Below are 20094 nucleotides of genomic sequence, written 5' to 3' on the forward strand. Positions count from 1 at the left end.
TATTATCTGTGATCATTTCATTTACAATAACTGCTTTGGGTGCGAGTGATCTAATGTTAAGGAGCCTAAACTTTAAAAATTGTTTTTGTTCATTTATTTAAAATTTTTCTGGTTTAATCGTGATCAGATTTTTCTAGATACTGCATTAAATTTATATTTTGACCTCACTATTCCGGGAACAGACACAGTCTTTATAGATTGGACAGCGCAAGTAAAGCCATCATGTCAGTTATTTGAGAATTGGCTTACTAGTCATATGGAGTGTAGCATCCTGGAGATGTTGTCCGACAGGAGTTCTGCTCTGACTCTGCTGGGGTGCAGGCCATCAGCGCGAAAAAGCCTAGGACGCTCCCAGAAAAGATTACAATTATTAACAAAAAGCAGTTTCTGTTTTTTACACCATAACAATAACAATTAATTTAAAGCAAAAAGTCTACTGAAACTTTCGTGTCCTCGTTGATACATGGGAAGCGGTCCCGAGTCCTGACACGATGATCGTCGTCGCAGGTCTCGATCAGGCTCCTGAAGTCCCTCTTTAGTGTTTCCGTCTGCCGCAGCTTGGTGTCGTTAACCCCGGCGTGAAGCACGACCGCTCCAGGGCTCTCGTCGCCCTTCAGGATTGTGGGTATCTCCGCAGAAACATCGAGAACACGAGCACCAAGGAAACAGTGAGTGTGCACTTTACCTTCAGCTAACATAGCACGGACGTGCCGGACGATGGAGTGTCCCGAAGATCACAGTGTCGCTTTCCGTCTCGCAGAGGGGAGCGAAGTGGTTCTGGGTGGAGATCTCGAAGACCGGAGGGGGAGAGGTCGTCGCCCGTGGCCTGGCTCGCGTCTTCCGCTGCGGGTGCACCCAGGGTCCGTGGTGTCCCAGCACCGGAGTGAAGAACATCTGGGAAGATTGCGTCCTGGCTGCATGGGGCCTATGCAGAGAAACACACGGAGTAGAGGTGGTGGGAGAGTTAGCTGCGCGCTGTATACTTACCCTGGACTTGTGGCACTGAGTACCCGGTCAACCCGGTTCTTGATGCGCTATCAGAAAGCTGCGCAGATGCGCTCTCTTCATAAAAGCACTGAGACGTGCGACATCAAAAGGAGGAAACACACCAAACTAACTAAACACTTCAAAGACAGACACCCAGATCAAATGAAAGAGTACAAGCAGGCAAGTTTCATTTTAATTTTTTATATTTAGATCTTCTCGTTCTTAGTGTTTCCCATACATTGATTTATTTGTGGCGCCCGCCACAATATCAGAACTCACCGCCACAAATAGATTTTCCAAAAGGCTTTGACTTCGTTGAATAAACATGAGCACTGCACGAGGACATGATGATATTTACTATTTTTACAGACCAGAGGCTTTTAAATTAATTGTGAATCTAAAATATTCGTGTTAGAGAATGTACAAATGGTTAACATTGTTTGTGTCATATCAGTCAGATAACTTTTAGATAACTTAGTTGTTATTCTTGACTGAATAACTCTAGAAGGTTTTAAAAGCCCTTTACAATTAAATATGTACACAGTTTGGATTAAATGAAAGTATAGTAAAACAATTTAATTAGCATGTTTTTGTATTATGTTTTGGTACCGAAATTGTTACCGAGAACCTTGTATTTTCACTGATATTGGTACCTGAAATGTTGGTACCGTGACAACACTAGTTGCTGAATATAACAGGGCAAAAAACTCCCCAATGTTGAAGAAACCAATCCAAAGATCCTTAGAAGCGCGCTGCCACAGCTTGAGAGGACGATAATTCGCTGCTCCGGTAAGCTGCACTTGACAGCGTGAGATCACTGAAGAACGACCCATCTAAGTCAAGCGAGAAAGCAAAAGAGGCCGAATACTGAATACTGAAATACAACTGCTCATGTCTTCGAGGCTCCGCCTATGTCACCATGTGACCATTTTAGAATATTATCTCGACCTGTCTACCTGGAGCAGCGATAATTAAGCACCGCCTCTGGCGGTCAGGAGGACTGAAACAGAACTGACACCCTTCAACCCGAAACCTTACAAAGTCATAAAACCAAAAGAACAATGATCACAGTTCAAAGAGGGCGACACATTGCCACCAGACACATCTCTCATCTAAAACCTCTGAAACAATACACATCAATTCCACTTACCAACTCCACTGATGATGAGATCCTGACGACGTAAGCAGACTTCAGGAGCATTCAGGAGCAACACTCCTGCGAATCTTCCTGAACGTCCTATACAAATGGTGAGTAGATATCCTAAAAGAGGGAAAAGAAAGAAACCCCCAAGACTGATGGATTACTTAGAATGAGGCAAAAGCTAAGCATCATAAAGAAACCGTTTTTGAGTTCATTTAAGGGCTATTGTATTTTGGGTCCTCCTCTCTTAAAGTCATTTGACAAATCTGTAATGCTGCGTATATATTACTTGCTTAATTATAATTTAGGTTAGCACAGTTTCAAGAAAATATTGCTTCAATTGTGTTTGTATAAAATTTTTCATGCTTATATTTAAGGTGAAATATTATTATTGTTATACATACATTCCTTTTTTATTTCTTTTTTTTCTAAAACAAAGGGAGGGGTATGATGTTGTGCTATCCCTATAAGAAAGGAGTTTCCCAAAAAAAGCTTAGCTGTTTAGTGCTGAAAGCATGTACTGGCTCTGTGAAACAAACAATAAGTAAACGAACATTTGTACAGCACACAAAGTTGTTTGTCTGAAGTCATTACAATGACCTTGCTGCTCAACATTCAAATAATTAATAGTGCTTGCTGTAACAGTTGCAGCGCGCTTCAGAATGCATCTAAAATCAACATCTAACATAAGTGAACGCTCTTTTACTCCATTTCACTGTGCATATTGCATGGTCTGCCTTATTAATTTCTAAATGAGCAACCATAAACGAGTTTTAAACTGATCGTCATGTTTTGCATACGATGCAGGAGTGAAGTACTAAGCATATAAGTGTTTATACAGCTGCAGCTACAAGCAGTCTAGCGTATGAAATTGCTGCGAGGACATAGATAGGGTGCTTCTCAATATCCCTCCTCGTTTCCTCATTCCTCCGTATATCCTTTGTATATAATCTTCCTGATTTGTTTTAATTGGATTCTCTCTTTTCTAGCACTTTGGACATGGTTTCTCCTTTATGCTTAAAGATTAAGGAAAATAGTCCTACACCGTGGTATAACTGTCAGGGTTCTGCCATGGCAGCTTTGTCTGTGTTGTCTTTGTTTAATGTTTCTTTATTTGTCTTGTGCCAGAACACATTGCTTTGTCTTTGTTTGTGTCTGCCATGTGTTCCTTTGGTCCCACCACTTTGTTTCCCTTGGGGCATAGTACTGGTTGTAGCTGTCTCAAGCCCTCTTGTTTAGCCCATGTCTTGTTCTCGTTTCTCTAATTGTGCTCACCTGGCCCTCGTGTACTTCCTTCCTTTATATTGTGTTTTTTTTATTCCTTTTGTGTTTGCTGGTTCGTCTTGTGCCATAGAGACAATTACTGACTTGCTGCTCTATATTCTAGTCTTGCCCTGTTATTTGTTGTGATTGTGTATCTTTGCTGCAGTTTTTGGTCTTGGTTTCTCTCTTTTGTTTTTTGTTTTTGATCTTTAGTAATATTGCTTATATTTACTTGTAATATTTTCTTTAATAGTTCATCAGTCTTGTATTCTCGTTATATTCTCCCCTCCCCCAAACCCGAACATGCACCAAATAATCATGAAGGTAATCACACATAACCATCAGAAGAACCTAAGCTGGACCAAGGAAATGAAAAAGGGTAAGAAAAAACAAAAACCGAGGAAAAACAAAATCAAAAGACACGTAGCACATTAGCAGCATAGCAAGGACATCTTTAAAATATAGACCTGAAAAAGGGGCCCCAAATTTGGTCAAACATCTTTAATCTGCCTGCTCTAGAAAAACGTAGCCTTTCAAGCTTGAGGGCCGAAACCATTTCAGCTAGCCATTTAAAAAAGCTTGGAGGTGGCGTAGATTTCCACTCCATCAAAATCACTCTTTTGGCCAATACCATGCCAAACATGAGGGAGAGTTGTTGAGATTGTGGCCAATTTAACGCTTGGTCTGAACATCCAAATATCGCTAAATCGGCATCAATATTAATCTCACTTTCGAAAGCACGAGAATAAAGCCTGAAAATACTTTTCCAAAATTCAGATACTTCCGGACAGCACTTTAAATTGTATAAATTGTAATCTCACATTAATAGAGCAAGAGTGAATTCGTCTCAACCCCTCCTCCCAAGTAGAGGCCGAGATATCCTTTCCTAAATCCCTCTCCCAAGCATCTTTAAGGTGCGCTGTACAGATTGAAGTGTGAGAGACAAACATAGATATAAATGTGGACACCAAATGTTTCTCCAATGGCGACTGTCTCAAAAGCCTGTGTATGTCATAATCTAAAGGTAATTTCAGAAGCTGAGGAAAGGAGTGTTTGATAAAATGACACATCTGTAGGTAGCGAAAAAAGTGTGACTGCGAGAGATCAAATGTTTTATATAGATATTCAAAAGTGGCCAATTCGCCTTCTACATAGTTCGGTTAAAGATTTCTAAGTCCTTTGTCCCTCCAAGATATAAACACTGTAGCAAGTTGTCCAGGTAAAAAAAAAATCATGATTATTACAGATAGGTAGATAAATGGAGGGATGTTCGATCTTTAACCTCTTTGGCTCCTTCTCTGGCTACTCGGTCAACTGGGAGAAGAGTGTGTTTATGCCTATGGGAGATGGTTTAGATGTTCCATTTTTGAGTTCTCTGCCCTTTCAAATTGTGGATAATAATTTTACCTATCTGGGACTAATTATCCCGAAAGATTTTAGCATTGCGGCTAACATGAGGGCGATGATGTTTTGGCATGAGTGTGATCGAATAGCCGCTGACCAGTTAGACATATATCCCAAATGGTTATATATGGAGGCTCGTTCAGTAGGTAACAGCTCGTTAGCTGCAATCTTGTGGTCAAAATCTATATCGCTGCAGAAGATTCAATGCAAGAATGTTATTGTTCTTAATTCTATTAAAATTTTAAATCAAATAAAGACGGTGTTAAGTATTTCCATTAGACATGGCACCGCGGTGGACGGGTCTTTAAAAATAATACTAAATCATTTGCATACAAGGACAACTTAACCTCAACTTTGCCACAAGGCATACCTCGGATCTCAGAATGGGTACGTAAATAAGTAGCCAGGGGTTCTAAGGCTAGGTAAAACAGCAACGGGCTTATGACTGTGGCAACTTTAACTTTGTCATAGTATCCTTTCAAATGGTAAAGTATTCAAATAGATTTTTTTTTATGAATACATGATTGACACTTCGAAAATTACGAGCTATATCATCGCTTATCAACACTAGGGGTGTGACAATACACTTAGCTCACAAGAGAAGACAAAATACAGATACTTGGTTCGCTAGAACGAGACAATATTTTAATACTATTTTTAAGAAATTTTCAATGACAAAATATTTTTCTTAATTACAAAAAGTAAAACAATGCCTTTGTACTTTCAAATATTTTAACTAATCGAGGGCTGTAACTAATGATTATTTTGGTAATGAAGTAATCTACTGATTATTTTGACAACTGAGTAATCTGATATTTTTTAGTAACACAAAAAGTGAAAACCAGGCTTTAGTATAACTATTTATATATAAACTAATGATGAGGCAATAATAATTGGCTCAAATAAAATATCAAAACCAAGTAATTACATGGTTTTATTAAACAACACTGATAGAATACATAAAGTAATATATGACTATACATAATATGAACATAACCAAGTACATTATGTGTTATAACAAATACCTGAAATGTTTAAATCCATTTAATTTTAATATTTGGCCACATGCAAACTCAGAAACATTTATTTTGAAATCGCGATGTACAGTAAATTGCATATTTAGAAACAGGTTGGTGTATTCTCCTGTATTGGCAAAGTTTTAAATGATTTATGTTACAAATCTAGTGAGATAATGCACACTGTTTTCCCAGATGAACCTTTAAGGGATCATATGATGCGATTTCAATTTTTCCTTTCTCTTTGGAGTGTTACAAGCTCTTGGTGCATAAAGAAGATCTGTAAAGTTGCAAAGCCTAAAGTCTCAAATCCAAAGAGATATTCTTTTAAAAAAGTTAAGAGTCAGCCACGCCTACCTAAAACGGCTCGCTCTAACACGCCCCCACATGTCTACGTCACTATGTAGGAAAATTTGCATAAAGCCGCCCAAATGTTCACGCAAAGAAAGAAGGCGTAACTTTTATTCTCGCTGTAGTATTGTTGTTGCCGCCGCCATGTCGTGAAGGCGCTGTGTGTTTCATTGTGAAAGCGAAACTACTTTGTTTGGCCTTCCAAAAGAGGACGATATCTGCTTTGTCATGCCTGGAGCTGATCTGTGCTGGTAATACAACAACTTTGCGCTGTGGATCGCCGGATCGGCTTTCACTGTGGACGAAGCGGAGTCCAGCCCGTTCCTCACTCTAGCCCCCGGCCTCCGCTCACTCTAGGTCGCCGCCGCTCACTCTAGGCCACCGTGTGTGACGATGTGTTTCGTTGTGAAAGCGAAACTACTTTGTTTGGCCTTCCAAAAATGGACACGACTAGAAATCAGTGGTTAAGTTGTATTTACAACACTGTTCCAGAACACTTCAACCCAAATATTCAGATGTGTGCAGCACATTTTATGGAGGACCATTTCCTGATCCTGGTAGAGTAGACTACAATGCCGGCTGTCAAAGTAAATTTTTTTATATTTTATATATTTAAAGCAAGTTTTTTGGGCAGTGTAGTGTAGGGCGTGTTGTTTGTCATTTCTCCTATCACAAATGCAGATATGGTTTTATGTTTACGCGGCAGTATAAAAAGACAGTATAAGCCTTTTCAAAAATCCCGGTAAATTAGTTTTGGCAATCATGTCATTCTTATGGAGATGACATGATTACTCTGAGCTGTTTCAAACTCCGCTGCTTTTTAATTCGTTTTTCTATGTAAATAGGCCTATGCGCTATATGGGCATCTTTGACCATTGCGCCTCATAGCTTTTTGTCACGCTTCTCCATTCATCAGGGCTGCGATGCACGTCTCGTGTTTATAAGAGCAAAATATTCTGATTGGCTGGTAATGTTAGTTTGGTTGAAAGTGAAAGCTGTGCTCCTCTCACACCATTGGTAGGCGAACTCATGAACTCGAAAGTGATATTAACAAGTTTTTTAAATGTAGGATTAGTTTTTTTTCAACAGCCAAACGCTGCACGCCGGAGAACTTTAAGCCCTGCATATAGCTCCATTAAATTCGGTCAAAGGCTTTCTCCGCATTTAGGGAGAGGATTACTGCCTTAGATTTTTTGGACTGATTATTATATAAAATGTTTAATAGGCGCCGTGAATTACAAAAGGAGAACCTCTCTGGAAATGAAACCCGTTTGGTCGGAATTAATTAGTGAGTCTATATGTTTGTTTAAACGAATAGACAAAGTCTTAGCAATCACCTTCTTTAATCACAATTAAGAATACTTATTGGCCTATAATTTGTGGGCATAGTATCATCTCTAACTTTTTTCCTCAGAAGACACATGCTTCTGAGTCAAACCAAAAAAAACGAGCCCGAGGCTTTTAAAAAAAATTTACGCTTTTACGCCTCGCGTTTTGCTCATCGGTGTGCACACTCACATTGGCGCCCTTTGTTTAGTCACGAGGCGTTAAACGTCGGCGATAATCGCGCTATTCGTCCCAGTGTGAACAAGCCTTAAGTCGTAGCTGTTCATTAGGTGTAATATGGGTCTCCTGAAGAAAAATGATATCCGCTGATAAAGATTTTAAATGTGCAAACACTACATCCATGAGGAGTGCCCTAATAACTTTACTTCCAAAACCGGGAAAACCAAATACAAAACGTGAAAACATGCGCCCAATTAGCCTTTTAAATTCAGATACAAAAATACTTAGCAAAGTTCTTGCAAGAAGATTGGAGGGCTTACTCCCTCGGGTGGTGGGAGAGGACCAAAATGAATTTATTCAAGGAAGACAGAGCTTTCATGTCAGACGAGTGCTCAATATTTTACATAGCCAGAGAGGGGCAAAAGACACGGCTTTACTCTCTCTTGATGCAGAGAAGGCCTTTGACCACGTCAAAAATATCTGGATATAAAGTTAATCACGATTCAACAGATAATTTTACATATTTGGGTTTAAAATTGTTCATGAGGTAAATAAGATTGCTCAGATTAATTATGATCCAATTTTGGAAGCTACTACCTCATAAGTAGAACGCTGGACATCTTTACCTATCTCAATGATTGGCAGGATAAATATCCTAAAAATGAATATACTCCCAAAATGTCTCTATTTGTTCCAAAATATTCCCCTACCCTCTCCCTCATCTTTGTTTACTAGAATTAAGAAATTGTTTACTAACATTATTTGGCAAAATAAACGTCCCAGGCTACGTCTACCTTTATTATACCTACCATTTGATCGAGGAGGACTTAAATGTCCAAACATTCAGTGGTATTACTCGGCAGCCCAATTGCGTACAATCATGTTTAATTTTTCATCTGAAAGCCCTCCTGCTTGGGTGGATTTGGAATCATGTTCTATTACACCAAGATTACCGTTGCACTTATACTTGTATTCGGCAGATCACAAGCACCTAAGAAAAAACACAGACAACCCTATTGTATCGAACATGATTAATATTTGGTTTGATTCTTGTAAATATTTGAACATAAACCCCTCCTGGTCACGTTTCAGTCCTATTTGGGGTAATGTTAATTTTAAACCAGGGAAATGTGATGCAGGATTTCGGATATGGGCTGAAAAAGGGTTAAGGAAAGTGCAAGACATGTACAATGAGGATGAAATATTTATGTCCTTTGCAGAAATATCAACCAAATATGGCATTCCAAAGACCCATTTTTTCAAATATCTTCAACTTAGAAGCTTTATATCCTCATCTCAAAATCATTCATTAGATATTCCTGTCATCTCCCCATTAGAGGCAGCAATCATAGGTCACTGTTATGATAAAGGTTCAATTTCCTCTTTGTATGAATTGTTTGTATCTGGGTCTAATGAATCCTCAGAATCTAAACTAAGATTATGGAAAGAAGATATAAATGATGAAATATCTCTAGAGGATTGGAATGAGGCATGCAAGAAGGCTCAGATACAGACAGTCAACAGTAGCTTGAAACTCATACAATATAAATGGCTGATGCGAACATATATAACTCCTGTTATGTTGCACAAGTTTAATGATAATATTCCTGACACCTGTATAAAGTGTAATGAGGCGAGAGGTACACTGTACCACTGTATATGGGAATGCGAGAAAGTTAAGTCTTTTTGGAAAGGTATAATTGATATGATTGATCAAATTCTATCAAAGAAATTACCACTGGATCCTAAGCTTTTTATTCTGGGTATATATCAGTCCTCTCTTACAAAGCAAAGAGGTCAGATTCATTGAAATGTGTATTTTACAAGCTAAACGAATAATTGCTCTTAATTGGAAAAATATCAATGAGACAAGAATTGGAAAGTGGAAAATGGCGTCAAACATGTCAATGGAAAAGATCACATATATTGTCAAAAAGAAACAAAACGTTTTTGAAGATGTCTGGAAACCTTTTACTAATTTCTTAAGACACAATGTTAATGTTGGTAGTCTGCTACAGCAAGCTCTGAGGGAGTAAGGTAATATCATGATCTTCTTTACAGACTTGGGAAACACTCTTTACTTAATTTAGGTATCTTTAAATTAGTTTTTTTTTTCCCCCTTCTTTTGTTTTGGGATGGGGTGATGGGAGGGAGAATTTGGTGTAAAATTTTGCTGTGTTTACATGATTGTTACTTACTGTGTAATCTGCTGTAATATGCAAACTGAAAAAAGTAATAAATATATTGTAAAAAAAAAAAAAGTGCAAACACTTTGCCACGTTTTATCGGGTGCCCCATTCCTCGTACATTACAACTGACAAAATTAATATTCATTCCCTCATTTTTTAAAACAATCATTAATATAACAATCAAACAGACATTCTCAGAAAACCCACCCGGCTTAATTAAACAAGAACCTCCCTAACAACCTTAGGTAAGGAAGAGAAAGATACACAAAAGGGAAAAACAAAACAAAACCAAGATCCACTCTCTACAAAATAGTGAACATCTCTCTATCTCGCGTGCTGTATAGTTTAAATGGTCCATGAAGTCCAAAAACAATCAGAGTCAGATCTAATCATGATTCGGGATCATGTCGAAGCATTATTAGGCAGGTCATCCACAAATGTTTTGGCATCTTCTGGAGACGCAAATGAGAGCGACTTTCCGTTGTGGGTAATCGTCAATTTTGCTGGAAAGCATAGTGACCATTTCACACCAGCTGCCTGTAGGGCACTCGTGATCGGACCAAAAGCACGCCGCTGCGCAGTCACCTCCGGGGTGTAGTTGGGGAAAATGTGGATCTGTCTGCCATTGTATTCCAATGGGAATTTTTCCCTGCTCAGGCGAAGAATTAAATCTTTATCCCTGTCGTGATGGATCTTTGCAATGATAGTGCGGGGTCTTTGACCCGCAGATGGCTTGGGCAGTAAAGCACGGTGTGCATGATCAATTTTAACGGGCTTAGGGAAGTGATCACAGCCGAATAACTCCGTGATCAAGTCCGAGATGAACTGTGAAGTGCGGCCATGTTCCTCTCCCTCATTTATTCCTACAAATTTTAAGTTTAGCCTTCGCGATCGGCCTTCCAAGTCATTTAACTTAGCCCATAAAGATTTATTCTCAGTACACAGTTCTTGACACATCTTTTCCATTTCTCCGACGTGCCGGTCCACATCATTTAGCGCCCCATCCATCTCCACCATCTTTCGCTTAAAGCCCGTTTGCTCAGACTGCAACTTAGCCATCGCCACATCAAGTGCGTCCAATCGACCTTCCAACGTAGTCATCTTCTCATCTATCAATTTCTTCAGGTCATCACCCTGCGAATTGATTGCAGCAAGTATCGTATTCACATTCGTCTGAGATAGGGAATCACCCACAGTAGGCACGGATTTTGAGGATTTCTTGGACGCCATTGTTGAACACACGATGCTTCATCAAGAGTCAGAAAACACACCTGTAGAATAACCAGTCAACATAAAATCTTCCTCCCAACAAAAGCAAAATGAATTCCGGGGGATGAATGATCATTCTCAAGTAAAATAATGGCACGAATCCAAATTCTGTGTTAGCAGAGAGCAGCTCAGCAAAACGCGACTACTCCATACTTTGCGCCTACTTTTGTCTCTTTTAGAGGAAAACCAACACAACCCCAGGTATTTATTAAATACAGTGGCTATTCATTACATTTACATTACATTTTCTTTCATTAACATTTTTTCAAACAAGCCAAACATATGGGGGTCCCCTTGAACTCGGTAAAAAGAGTCTGTTTACCATTTTGACTGGAAAACACAATTTTCATTAAAATGAGCAAAAATAAATGAAAAATTGACAATGTTCACACCGGCTGGGAAGTAGCGACCTCTCCTGGTTGGAGTTAGTATAAACATCATAATCTGAAAAGTATCTTTAGAGACTGAATTTTCAAATGTTTTAAAATTAATAATCCTAGTATAATATAATCCAGCGGGCCATATTTAAAGACACTGAGGTCCGTATGAGGTCCACGGGCTGCCAGTTGCCCATCCCTGACTTACATGCTAACAAGCTTAACAACAGGTTGGTAAAAGTGTGAAGAAGTAATGTTAGGAAAAATGTATTACAACAAACTTACTTGACTTACTAACAGACTAAACTTGATTTGGTAAACTTTAGCAACTAGTTAATTTAAAAGCATTACATCGTTGGCATCAAATTTACCTCAGAATTGTTGATGTACCGTGAAAAGTTGCCCATGGAAAAGAAGAGGATGGCCTTATCTTGATTCTGATTGTTCAAAAGAAGTGAGGATGAGGATGACCCCCCCTTGGTTCTATGCGATTCACAACATATGTGACCCTGGACCACAAAACCAGTCTTAAGTCACTGGGGTATATTTGTAGCAATAGCCAAAAATACATTGTATGGGTCAAAATTATAGATTTTTTTTATGCCAAAAATCATTAGGATATTAAGTAAAGATCATGTTCCATGAAGATATTTGGTAAATTTCCTACATTAAATATATTAAAACTTAATTTTTGATTAGTAATATGCATTGCTAAGAACTTCATTTGGACAACTTTAAAGGCGATTTTCTTAATATTTAGATTTTTTTGCACCCTCAGATTCCAGATTTTCAAATAGTTGTATCTCAGCCAAATATTGTCCTATCCTAACAAACCATACATCAACGGAAAGCTTATTTATTCCACTTTCAGATGATTTATAAATCTCAATTAAAAAAATTGACCCTTATGACTGGTTTGTGGTCCAGGGTCACATATTTTGATTCAAAACGGCAAATTTTGCAGAAAATCGACTAGTTTGCAGGTATGTAAGCTACTAAAAGAGGTGCCTCCAGAAGTCATTGATATTACAGATCGATATTTACAGATAATTACTAGTGGTGTCAAAATTAGCGCGTTAACGCAGGCGATTACTTTTTTCAGTTTAATACGTAAAAAAATATTTAACACAATTAACGCTAGGGTTGGCCACCCCACTCACAACTGCTGCTTCTGTCACTTTTTCTCTTGGAGCAGAATTTACTACACAGCGCCGTAGTTCACCGACAAGTTACGCAAAAAAAAAAAAATATATTAAAACTTAATTTTTGATTAGTAATATGCATTGCTAAGAACTTCATTTGGACAACTTTAAAGGCGATTTTCTTAATATTTAGATTTTTTTGCACCCTCAGATTCCAGATTTTCAAATAGTTGTATCTCAGCCAAATATTGTCCTATCCTAACAAACCATACATCAACGGAAAGCTTATTTATTCCACTTTCAGATGATTTATAAATCTCAATTAAAAAAATTGACCCTTATGACTGGTTTGTGGTCCAGGGTCACATATTTTGATTCAAAACGGCAAATTTTGCAGAAAATCGACTAGTTTGCAGGTATGTAAGCTACTAAAAGAGGTGCCTCCAGAAGTCATTGATATTACAGATCGATATTTACAGATAATTACTAGTGGTGTCAAAATTAGCGCGTTAACGCAGGCGATTACTTTTTTCAGTTTAATACGTAAAAAAATATTTAACACAATTAACGCTAGGGTTGGCCACCCCACTCACAACTGCTGCTTCTGTCACTTTTTCTCTTGGAGCAGAATTTACTACACAGCGCCGTAGTTCACCGACAAGTTACGCAAAAAAAAAAATGTTATTGCGCGATTCTGAAATCGAAGAAATCGTTTGCGATAATGACAGCTGTTTGCATAGCTTCTCAGTGAACTACGGCTCTGTGAAGTAAATGCTGCTCCATCTGAAAGCATGTGAAAATACCACATTTAATAACATATTTTTACTCCAAACTCACTTCATAACGTCAGTCGAGTGTTTGAAATAAATCCTTCTGTGAGATGATGTGGCTTCTTACACAGAATAAGGCACGCAACATATTTCATAGTATTTAAGCAGTGATAAAGGCATTGCATTATAAATATACTTTATTTGAATGAAAATTATAATAATAAGAACTCAGATAAACCATATAATGCCGTAGTCGTGTGTTTATTAGTCACGTTGAATCAATGAAAGCAGTTGAATCTTCTGTTTATTCAGCTGCAGCGATAGGCATTTCCCGGGGTTCTTCTGCGAGGCGTATTTGGAGTTTCAGCGCGAGAGCGCCCTCTGGCCTTTGGATGGAGATTTACTGCTGATCACAGAACCGTGTTTCACTGAAAGATACCCATGACAATCGCAGCTTCTGTCGAATCGCGATCTCGATTCCATTTCGATTTATCGTGCAGCCCTACATTAAGTATATGTACATACAGGCTACTTGAAAAACAACAAAGAATGAACTGTGCTGATAAATAATATTTCAGAGCTGAATAATATTTCCATGCTTTACCTCATCATAAATGTAAAGTTGCTTGGTATTTCTAGGGTTCCACAATCAGTAATCTCATCCAGATATTACAACATTAAATTGAAATCAACTTGACTAAACAATAAGCTAAAATAAACACCTACAACCAATGGGAAAAAAGTCATTTTGTTCAGTTTTGTTCGGCGGAGAGATGTTTTGCCTTAATATGGAGACTTTTAGTACTTTGTGTTTTGGTGCACTGAAAAATTATCTTATTTACATTTTTCTTTATCTGTCATTTTATCTGGCCAACAAAATTGAATTGTCTTTTAGAATGGATTGTTGAAATTGCTCCTTTTTCTAAACCCTTTGTCACACTGAGGAAAATGTTATTTTCAGAATGAGTTTTCAAATGATGTTTCAGGTCTGTGCTTTTTGAGAAACTCATTTCACACTGAAGACATGTGAATGGCTTCTCTCCGGTGTGACTTCTAATGTGAGCCTTTAGGTTTCCTTTAAACCTGAAACTCTTTCCACACTGAGGGCAGGTGAAAGGTTTCTCTCCAGTGTGAACTCGGATGTGAACCTTGAGGTGTCCTTTTCTTGAGCAACTCTTTCCGCAGTGATGGCACATGAAAGGCTTTTCTCCGATGTGAATTATTACATGATTCTTAAGATGTTTCCTCTCTGTGAAACTCCTTTCGCACTGATGACATTTAAAACGGTTTTCTCTTAAATGAATTCTCATGTGATTATTAAGGTTTTCTTTGTATCTGAAACTCGTTCCACACTGATCACATGTGAAAGGCTTCTCTCCAGTGTGACTTCTAATGTGGGTATAAAGTTGTTTTTTCTGCTTAAAACTCTTTCCACACTGATCACATACAAATGGATTCTCTCCAGTGTGAATTCTCATGTGAGTCTTAAGGTTTCCGTTACGTGTGAAACTCTTTCCACAGAGTTTGCATGTGTGAGGTCTCTCTCCAGTGTGAGTTCTCATGTGGGCATTAAGGTTTTTTTTCTGAGTAATACACTTTCCACACTGAGAGCATATGAATGGCTTCTTTTCATTGTGAATTTTCATGTGGACTTCAAGGCTTTCTTTTTGATTGAAAATTTGTCCACAATGTTGGCAGGTGAAAGAGCTCTCTCCTGTATGAATTCTCATGTGAGAATTAAGGTTTGTAGTTTGTGTTTTTTGAGCTTTTTTTGGTGAGGCAGTATTTTCAGTCTGTGAGCAACTAATCGATTTTTCTTCAGTTTTGAAACCATTTTGATCTTTCTCTTCTGTTTCATTCAGTTCTCGACTCTCCTCTTTCAGTGCCATCAGGTCTGAGGTGAAATAAGAAAAATACAAGTTAAAACCAGTTTAATAGCACAAAGCAACAAATATCAAAACATTTGAACTAGTGTTGTCAATTGATTAAAAAAAATAACTAATTAATTGCACATTTTCTGTAATTAATTGCATATTAATATATTTATATTGTCATAATTTCACATTGAATCTTCACATTAATGTAGAAACAACTAAGACTGTGTATTTAAAATATGTGGTTTAATGGTAGCTTTTTACCAAGTAGCCTATTATTAAGGAAGGCCAGTATCATTGATACCAATACTGCTACTGATCTGTGTCTATTAAATCCATTTCCCCCTCAATGTTAGCCATTAAAGGGGTCATATGACGCTGCTAAAAAGAACATTATTTTGTGTATTTGGTGTAATGAAATGTGTTTGTGGTTTAAAGTTAAAAAAACACATTATTTTCCACATACTGTACATTATTGTTTCTCCTCTATGCCCCGCCTTTTTGAAACGCGTCAATTTTTACAAAGCTCATCGGTCTGAAAAAGTGAGGTGGGCTGTGATTGGCCAGCTATCCAGTGTGTTGTGATTGGCCGAATACCTCAAGTGTGAGCCGGAAATGTTACGCCCCTCACATAATGTTGATGCCGTGTCCCGGCCGGAGCGACGAGACAAAAACATAAAACCCATTACAAACGAGGCATTTGTTGCAGCCAGTGGGGAGATAATTACTGATTATAATGACTTATACTGTCTTTTTACGCGTTGCATTGCATCGCGTCGTGTAAACATAAAACTCTGTCTGCATTTGTGCATTAAGATGGGGTGTGATCATGTTCCTCTCCATTGGGTCAACTTGAAGTCAAACCATGTGACTGGGATAGTCAACCTTGCGGTGTGTTCCTATTTACCATTCGAAGGAGTAGGTCTTGTACTGGGGAATGATCTAGCAGGTGACCAGGTCTTTCCAAGACCAGTTCTGTCTCACAGACAGAACTCTGGGAGAAGCTAGGACTCTTACAAGGGTTAAGATATTTTGAAGGCCGACAAGCTGACCAGGAGAAGAAACACTCATCCTAGATCAACTTCTGATGCTACGTTTACCACTGATGCTGTTAGAAGATGTGACAGGCACAACAGATGTTTTTTTTCTTTAGTGCACTACTTAGGTCTTTGATATTAACGGGTTGTCACTTATAAACATGAACAGTTTGATTTTATTATGCTGCAGTTCATTATAAAGTTACTGGTCACTGTTTTTCATTTAAAGATCTTTGGTGAGCAAATAAAACGGTCAAAGATAAACAGCATGCAGTGACTCTACCAAGCTGTGTCAGCTGGAGAAATGTTTTATTATTTTATAAGTAGGCTGGTATTTCTGATATATGACTTATTACTTTTTGTAATGAACATTTACTGCTATTTACATTCAGTTATGTTAATATGTTAGTATGGCACTTCTGGGGATGAGTAGAGAAAAAAAATCACAGACAACTAATTTTAAATGTTAAAACTAAATTGTCATCATTTGCTCCATGTTTTCATTGTTTGTTTCATTGTAATGTTACACAAAATACACAAAATTCTGTATTATTTTTTATCTCCATTTCTGTAGAGCTGGACATTAAAATGAGCGAGTTCAGCTTTGAGAATGAAAACCAACCTGTTTGTTCCTCAGTATCTTCATGTTTAACTCTGAATGTTTCTTCAATCTTTATGTCTTCTCTCTCCTCTTTAATAAACACCATCTTTATAACAGTGTGTCACGTGGATCTCAGTTGCTTCAGCAGGAGTTTCTCTGTGTGTTTAGACACTCTGTCCTGTTTAAGAGGAGAATAATTAACAGAAAGACAAAGTAGGCTAAATGCCAAACTAAATCTCTGGGTGTGTCTCAATCAGCTCCCTGTAGTTCAGTAGTCAGCGCACTGGTAAGGGAGTCAGTCAGAGTGAGAGTTAAGAGTCAGAGAGAGTTAATGGACTTAAACTTGACAAGAAAACTAGCACTCCAATTAATAAAAGCACAAACTAAACAAAGGGTCACATTTGTATTAAGATTTATATTTAGTATTTACTGATTTTTAGATTATATTTAATAGATATTCCACTCTGTTGCAGACAGTTGATTTGTAAAAGTTGTCATTACACATGTTTGTGTTTGTAGTTTTGTGCAGCACGTGCCGTCAGCGGGCGCTAGTTCGAGTGATTCGGATCACTGAATCATTTCTCGATTTGACTCATATGACTCGGAGCTTCGAAAGCTCCGTTTCTCCATCATTCACTTGTTGTCAGTGACTGAATTCGTGTTTATGATAAACTGATTCACGATACAGCGAGCGAAATGAGACGCACCTTTTCTGTTACTCCTATCTGGATGCGCTTTACACACACAAATGTCACTAAATATTAACAGGTGTAATACTTTTAATTTCACAATTTTAAATACAATTCTTTTAACGAGTTGTATTGGTTTAAATACGTTAAATGATATAAAATAAAAACACAAACCTTTCTTCAGCTGAATCACAGACGCAGGAGCGCGGCGCCGCCTTATGCCGTCACATCACCAGACCAAAATAAAAGTATTTTCCCCCCAAACCATAGAATTTACATTAGAAAACCAATATAATACGGTATAGGATTAATTGAATAAATTATAGAGCTATCAAGAGCCCAAAGCTATCAATAACGTTTAGCTTTATATAGTCTTCTATCTGAATGTAAGTGACTGTGAAGTGCTTTCAGTTGATGCTAATCTACTGAGCATTTGTGATATTCTCAATCAAGGATAAACTCCAGTATCTTGCTCTTCGATTTACAGGATTAGAAAGAATTTATCATTTTAAACTCATAAAGAATTTGTAGATCAAAATTACATTCGTGGCTGCAGAGAGATTTAACTATTTCATTTATTAACTGAAACTGAATCTTTATGTCGATGAATTCATCAATTTCATCTCGGTTTCTTCCCGGAACATAAAGGCAATCAAACAAATTTCAGCTTTATTTGGTTAAAGTGCATTACGTTGAAGGATTAAATTGATGATGAGTTTAAAACAGTTGATTTTGACCGTCTGAATGGAAATCTTTCATTAAACTGGTTAAATTAATTTCTTCTAAATGTTAATGGAATGTGATTTTCCCCAGGTTATCTTTATTAAATTTGGCAGTGTATAATATGTGCTAAAATGTGATTATACAAGTCTTACTTTTAATCAAACTCTCAGATTTCAATTAATTTACAAACATAATTTTCCTCCCCATATTAGTCCTCTATGAATAACAGATACACAGTGAAAATCAACAAATCTGTCTTCTATAAGAATTGGATGGAAAGATGGTCTGACTTTGATCTTATTGATTTTAATGGTAATGTTCTTTTTTTATAAGCAATTTGGTTTAAAATACAGGTTTTGCCGTATAAAAGAATATGGTTCATTGATTAAAGTCTTACCTTTTCATTTTCTTCAACTGGCAAAAAATATGACAGCATATTCAGTTGTTAGCCTACTCCTCATCTTCCCTTTTTAAGAGTGAACAGTTTGGTTGCAATAACCAGTTTATTAGAAACTCAAACTCTAGATGCAAATCCACCAGAAAAAAAAGTATTTACTATGTTATATTAGTTTATAATTTTATTTTTGTGAAGTTAATAGTTTTGAGAACAAATTTCCCAGTTCTATCGCTCAGACTCTGGAGTTTCAGCAGAACTATAGGGGAAACAGCTGAACAATGCAATGGCCTGTTTACAGACAACAAGGCACAAATAACATACAGTAGGGTGACCATACATGCCCTTTTTCCCGGACATATCCTGTACAGGATTTCTAAATTGTGTAGCAAATCAGCTCATGGAAAATATGAATAATTAACCATAACTAGTTATAATTAACTATTCATATTTTAGATCCACTGTAGATATTTAGCTGACCACTCAGGGTCAACCGTCTTGTCAATTCTAAGAACGTTAATTTCCTGGTTAAACTGCTTTATTTTCCTGTTTTCATACTTGCTGAAGGTAATGATCGAACAGTAATTTGACCAGTAACATGCAGGCATTGTACATAATCGACCAATCGGGGCGTGTGAGTAGGTGGGATCTACAGAGAACAATCAAAGTGATGCAAATACGCGTACATATTAGGTGTTTTCACTTGAAACGGCGCTGCACAGGCCGATCGGTGTATGACATCAAAGTACCCCTAGAGCGATTCGAAAGCATAAGTAGTCATCTGCTCTCTATACCTCTCCTGCTTTATTTTCCTGTTTTCATACTTGCTGAAGGTAATGATCGAACAGTAATTTGACCAGTAACATGCAGGCATTGTACATAATCGACCAATCGGGGCGTGTGAGTAGGTGGGATCTACAGAGAACAATCAAAGTGATGCAAATACGCGTACATATTAGGTGTGTTCACTTGAAACGGCGCTGCACAGGCCGATCGGTGTATGACATCAAAGTACCCCTAGAGCGATTCGAAAGCATAAGTAGTCATCTGCTCTCTATACCTCTCACGGTACTTTGATGTCATACACCGATCGACCTGCGCAGTGCAAACAAAGCCAACACCTGGATATTTTTATTCTGCAGTCTCAAAATTATTCAACCCCCTGAATAGAATCCCTCGCAACAACACAAATCTGCTACAAATTTGTTGTCTCAAGAAGCAAACCTGATTCAATTAATCAAGGGCTTCATTAGTTACACCAGTGCCTTGTCCAGATACCCGTCATGAATCCTGTCCGTAACCTTCCGTCCGCTCGCCACCAGATGTCGCCTTCTCATTATATTGATTCACACCACACAGAC

The 20094-nt window shown here is 37.8% G+C and overlaps 1 protein-coding gene across 5 annotated transcripts in view; it reads right to left on the minus strand.

The window, feature by feature from the left end:
- LOC107567104 (gastrula zinc finger protein XlCGF7.1-like) overlaps positions 1 to 20094 on the minus strand; it is a 358002-nt gene that overhangs the window by 194445 nt on the left and 143463 nt on the right. For 2 of the 5 annotated variants that reach the window (XM_016252717.1, XM_016252723.1), the window contains exon 1: positions 17791 to 17847. The exons of 2 other annotated variants lie outside the window; for them this stretch is intronic. The gene's annotated coding sequence lies outside the window, so the exon portion shown is untranslated. Of the gene's footprint in view, positions 1 to 15009; positions 15310 to 16948; positions 17106 to 17790; positions 17848 to 20094 lie in introns of those variants that run through there. One more of the 5 variants, XR_001606593.1, reaches the window with a different exon arrangement.

Source organism: Sinocyclocheilus grahami, unplaced genomic scaffold, assembly GCF_001515645.1.
Source record: "Sinocyclocheilus grahami isolate Dianchi unplaced genomic scaffold, SAMN03320097.WGS_v1.1 scaffold1128.1, whole genome shotgun sequence".
In the NCBI taxonomy this organism is placed as follows: Eukaryota; Metazoa; Chordata; class Actinopteri; order Cypriniformes; family Cyprinidae; genus Sinocyclocheilus; species Sinocyclocheilus grahami.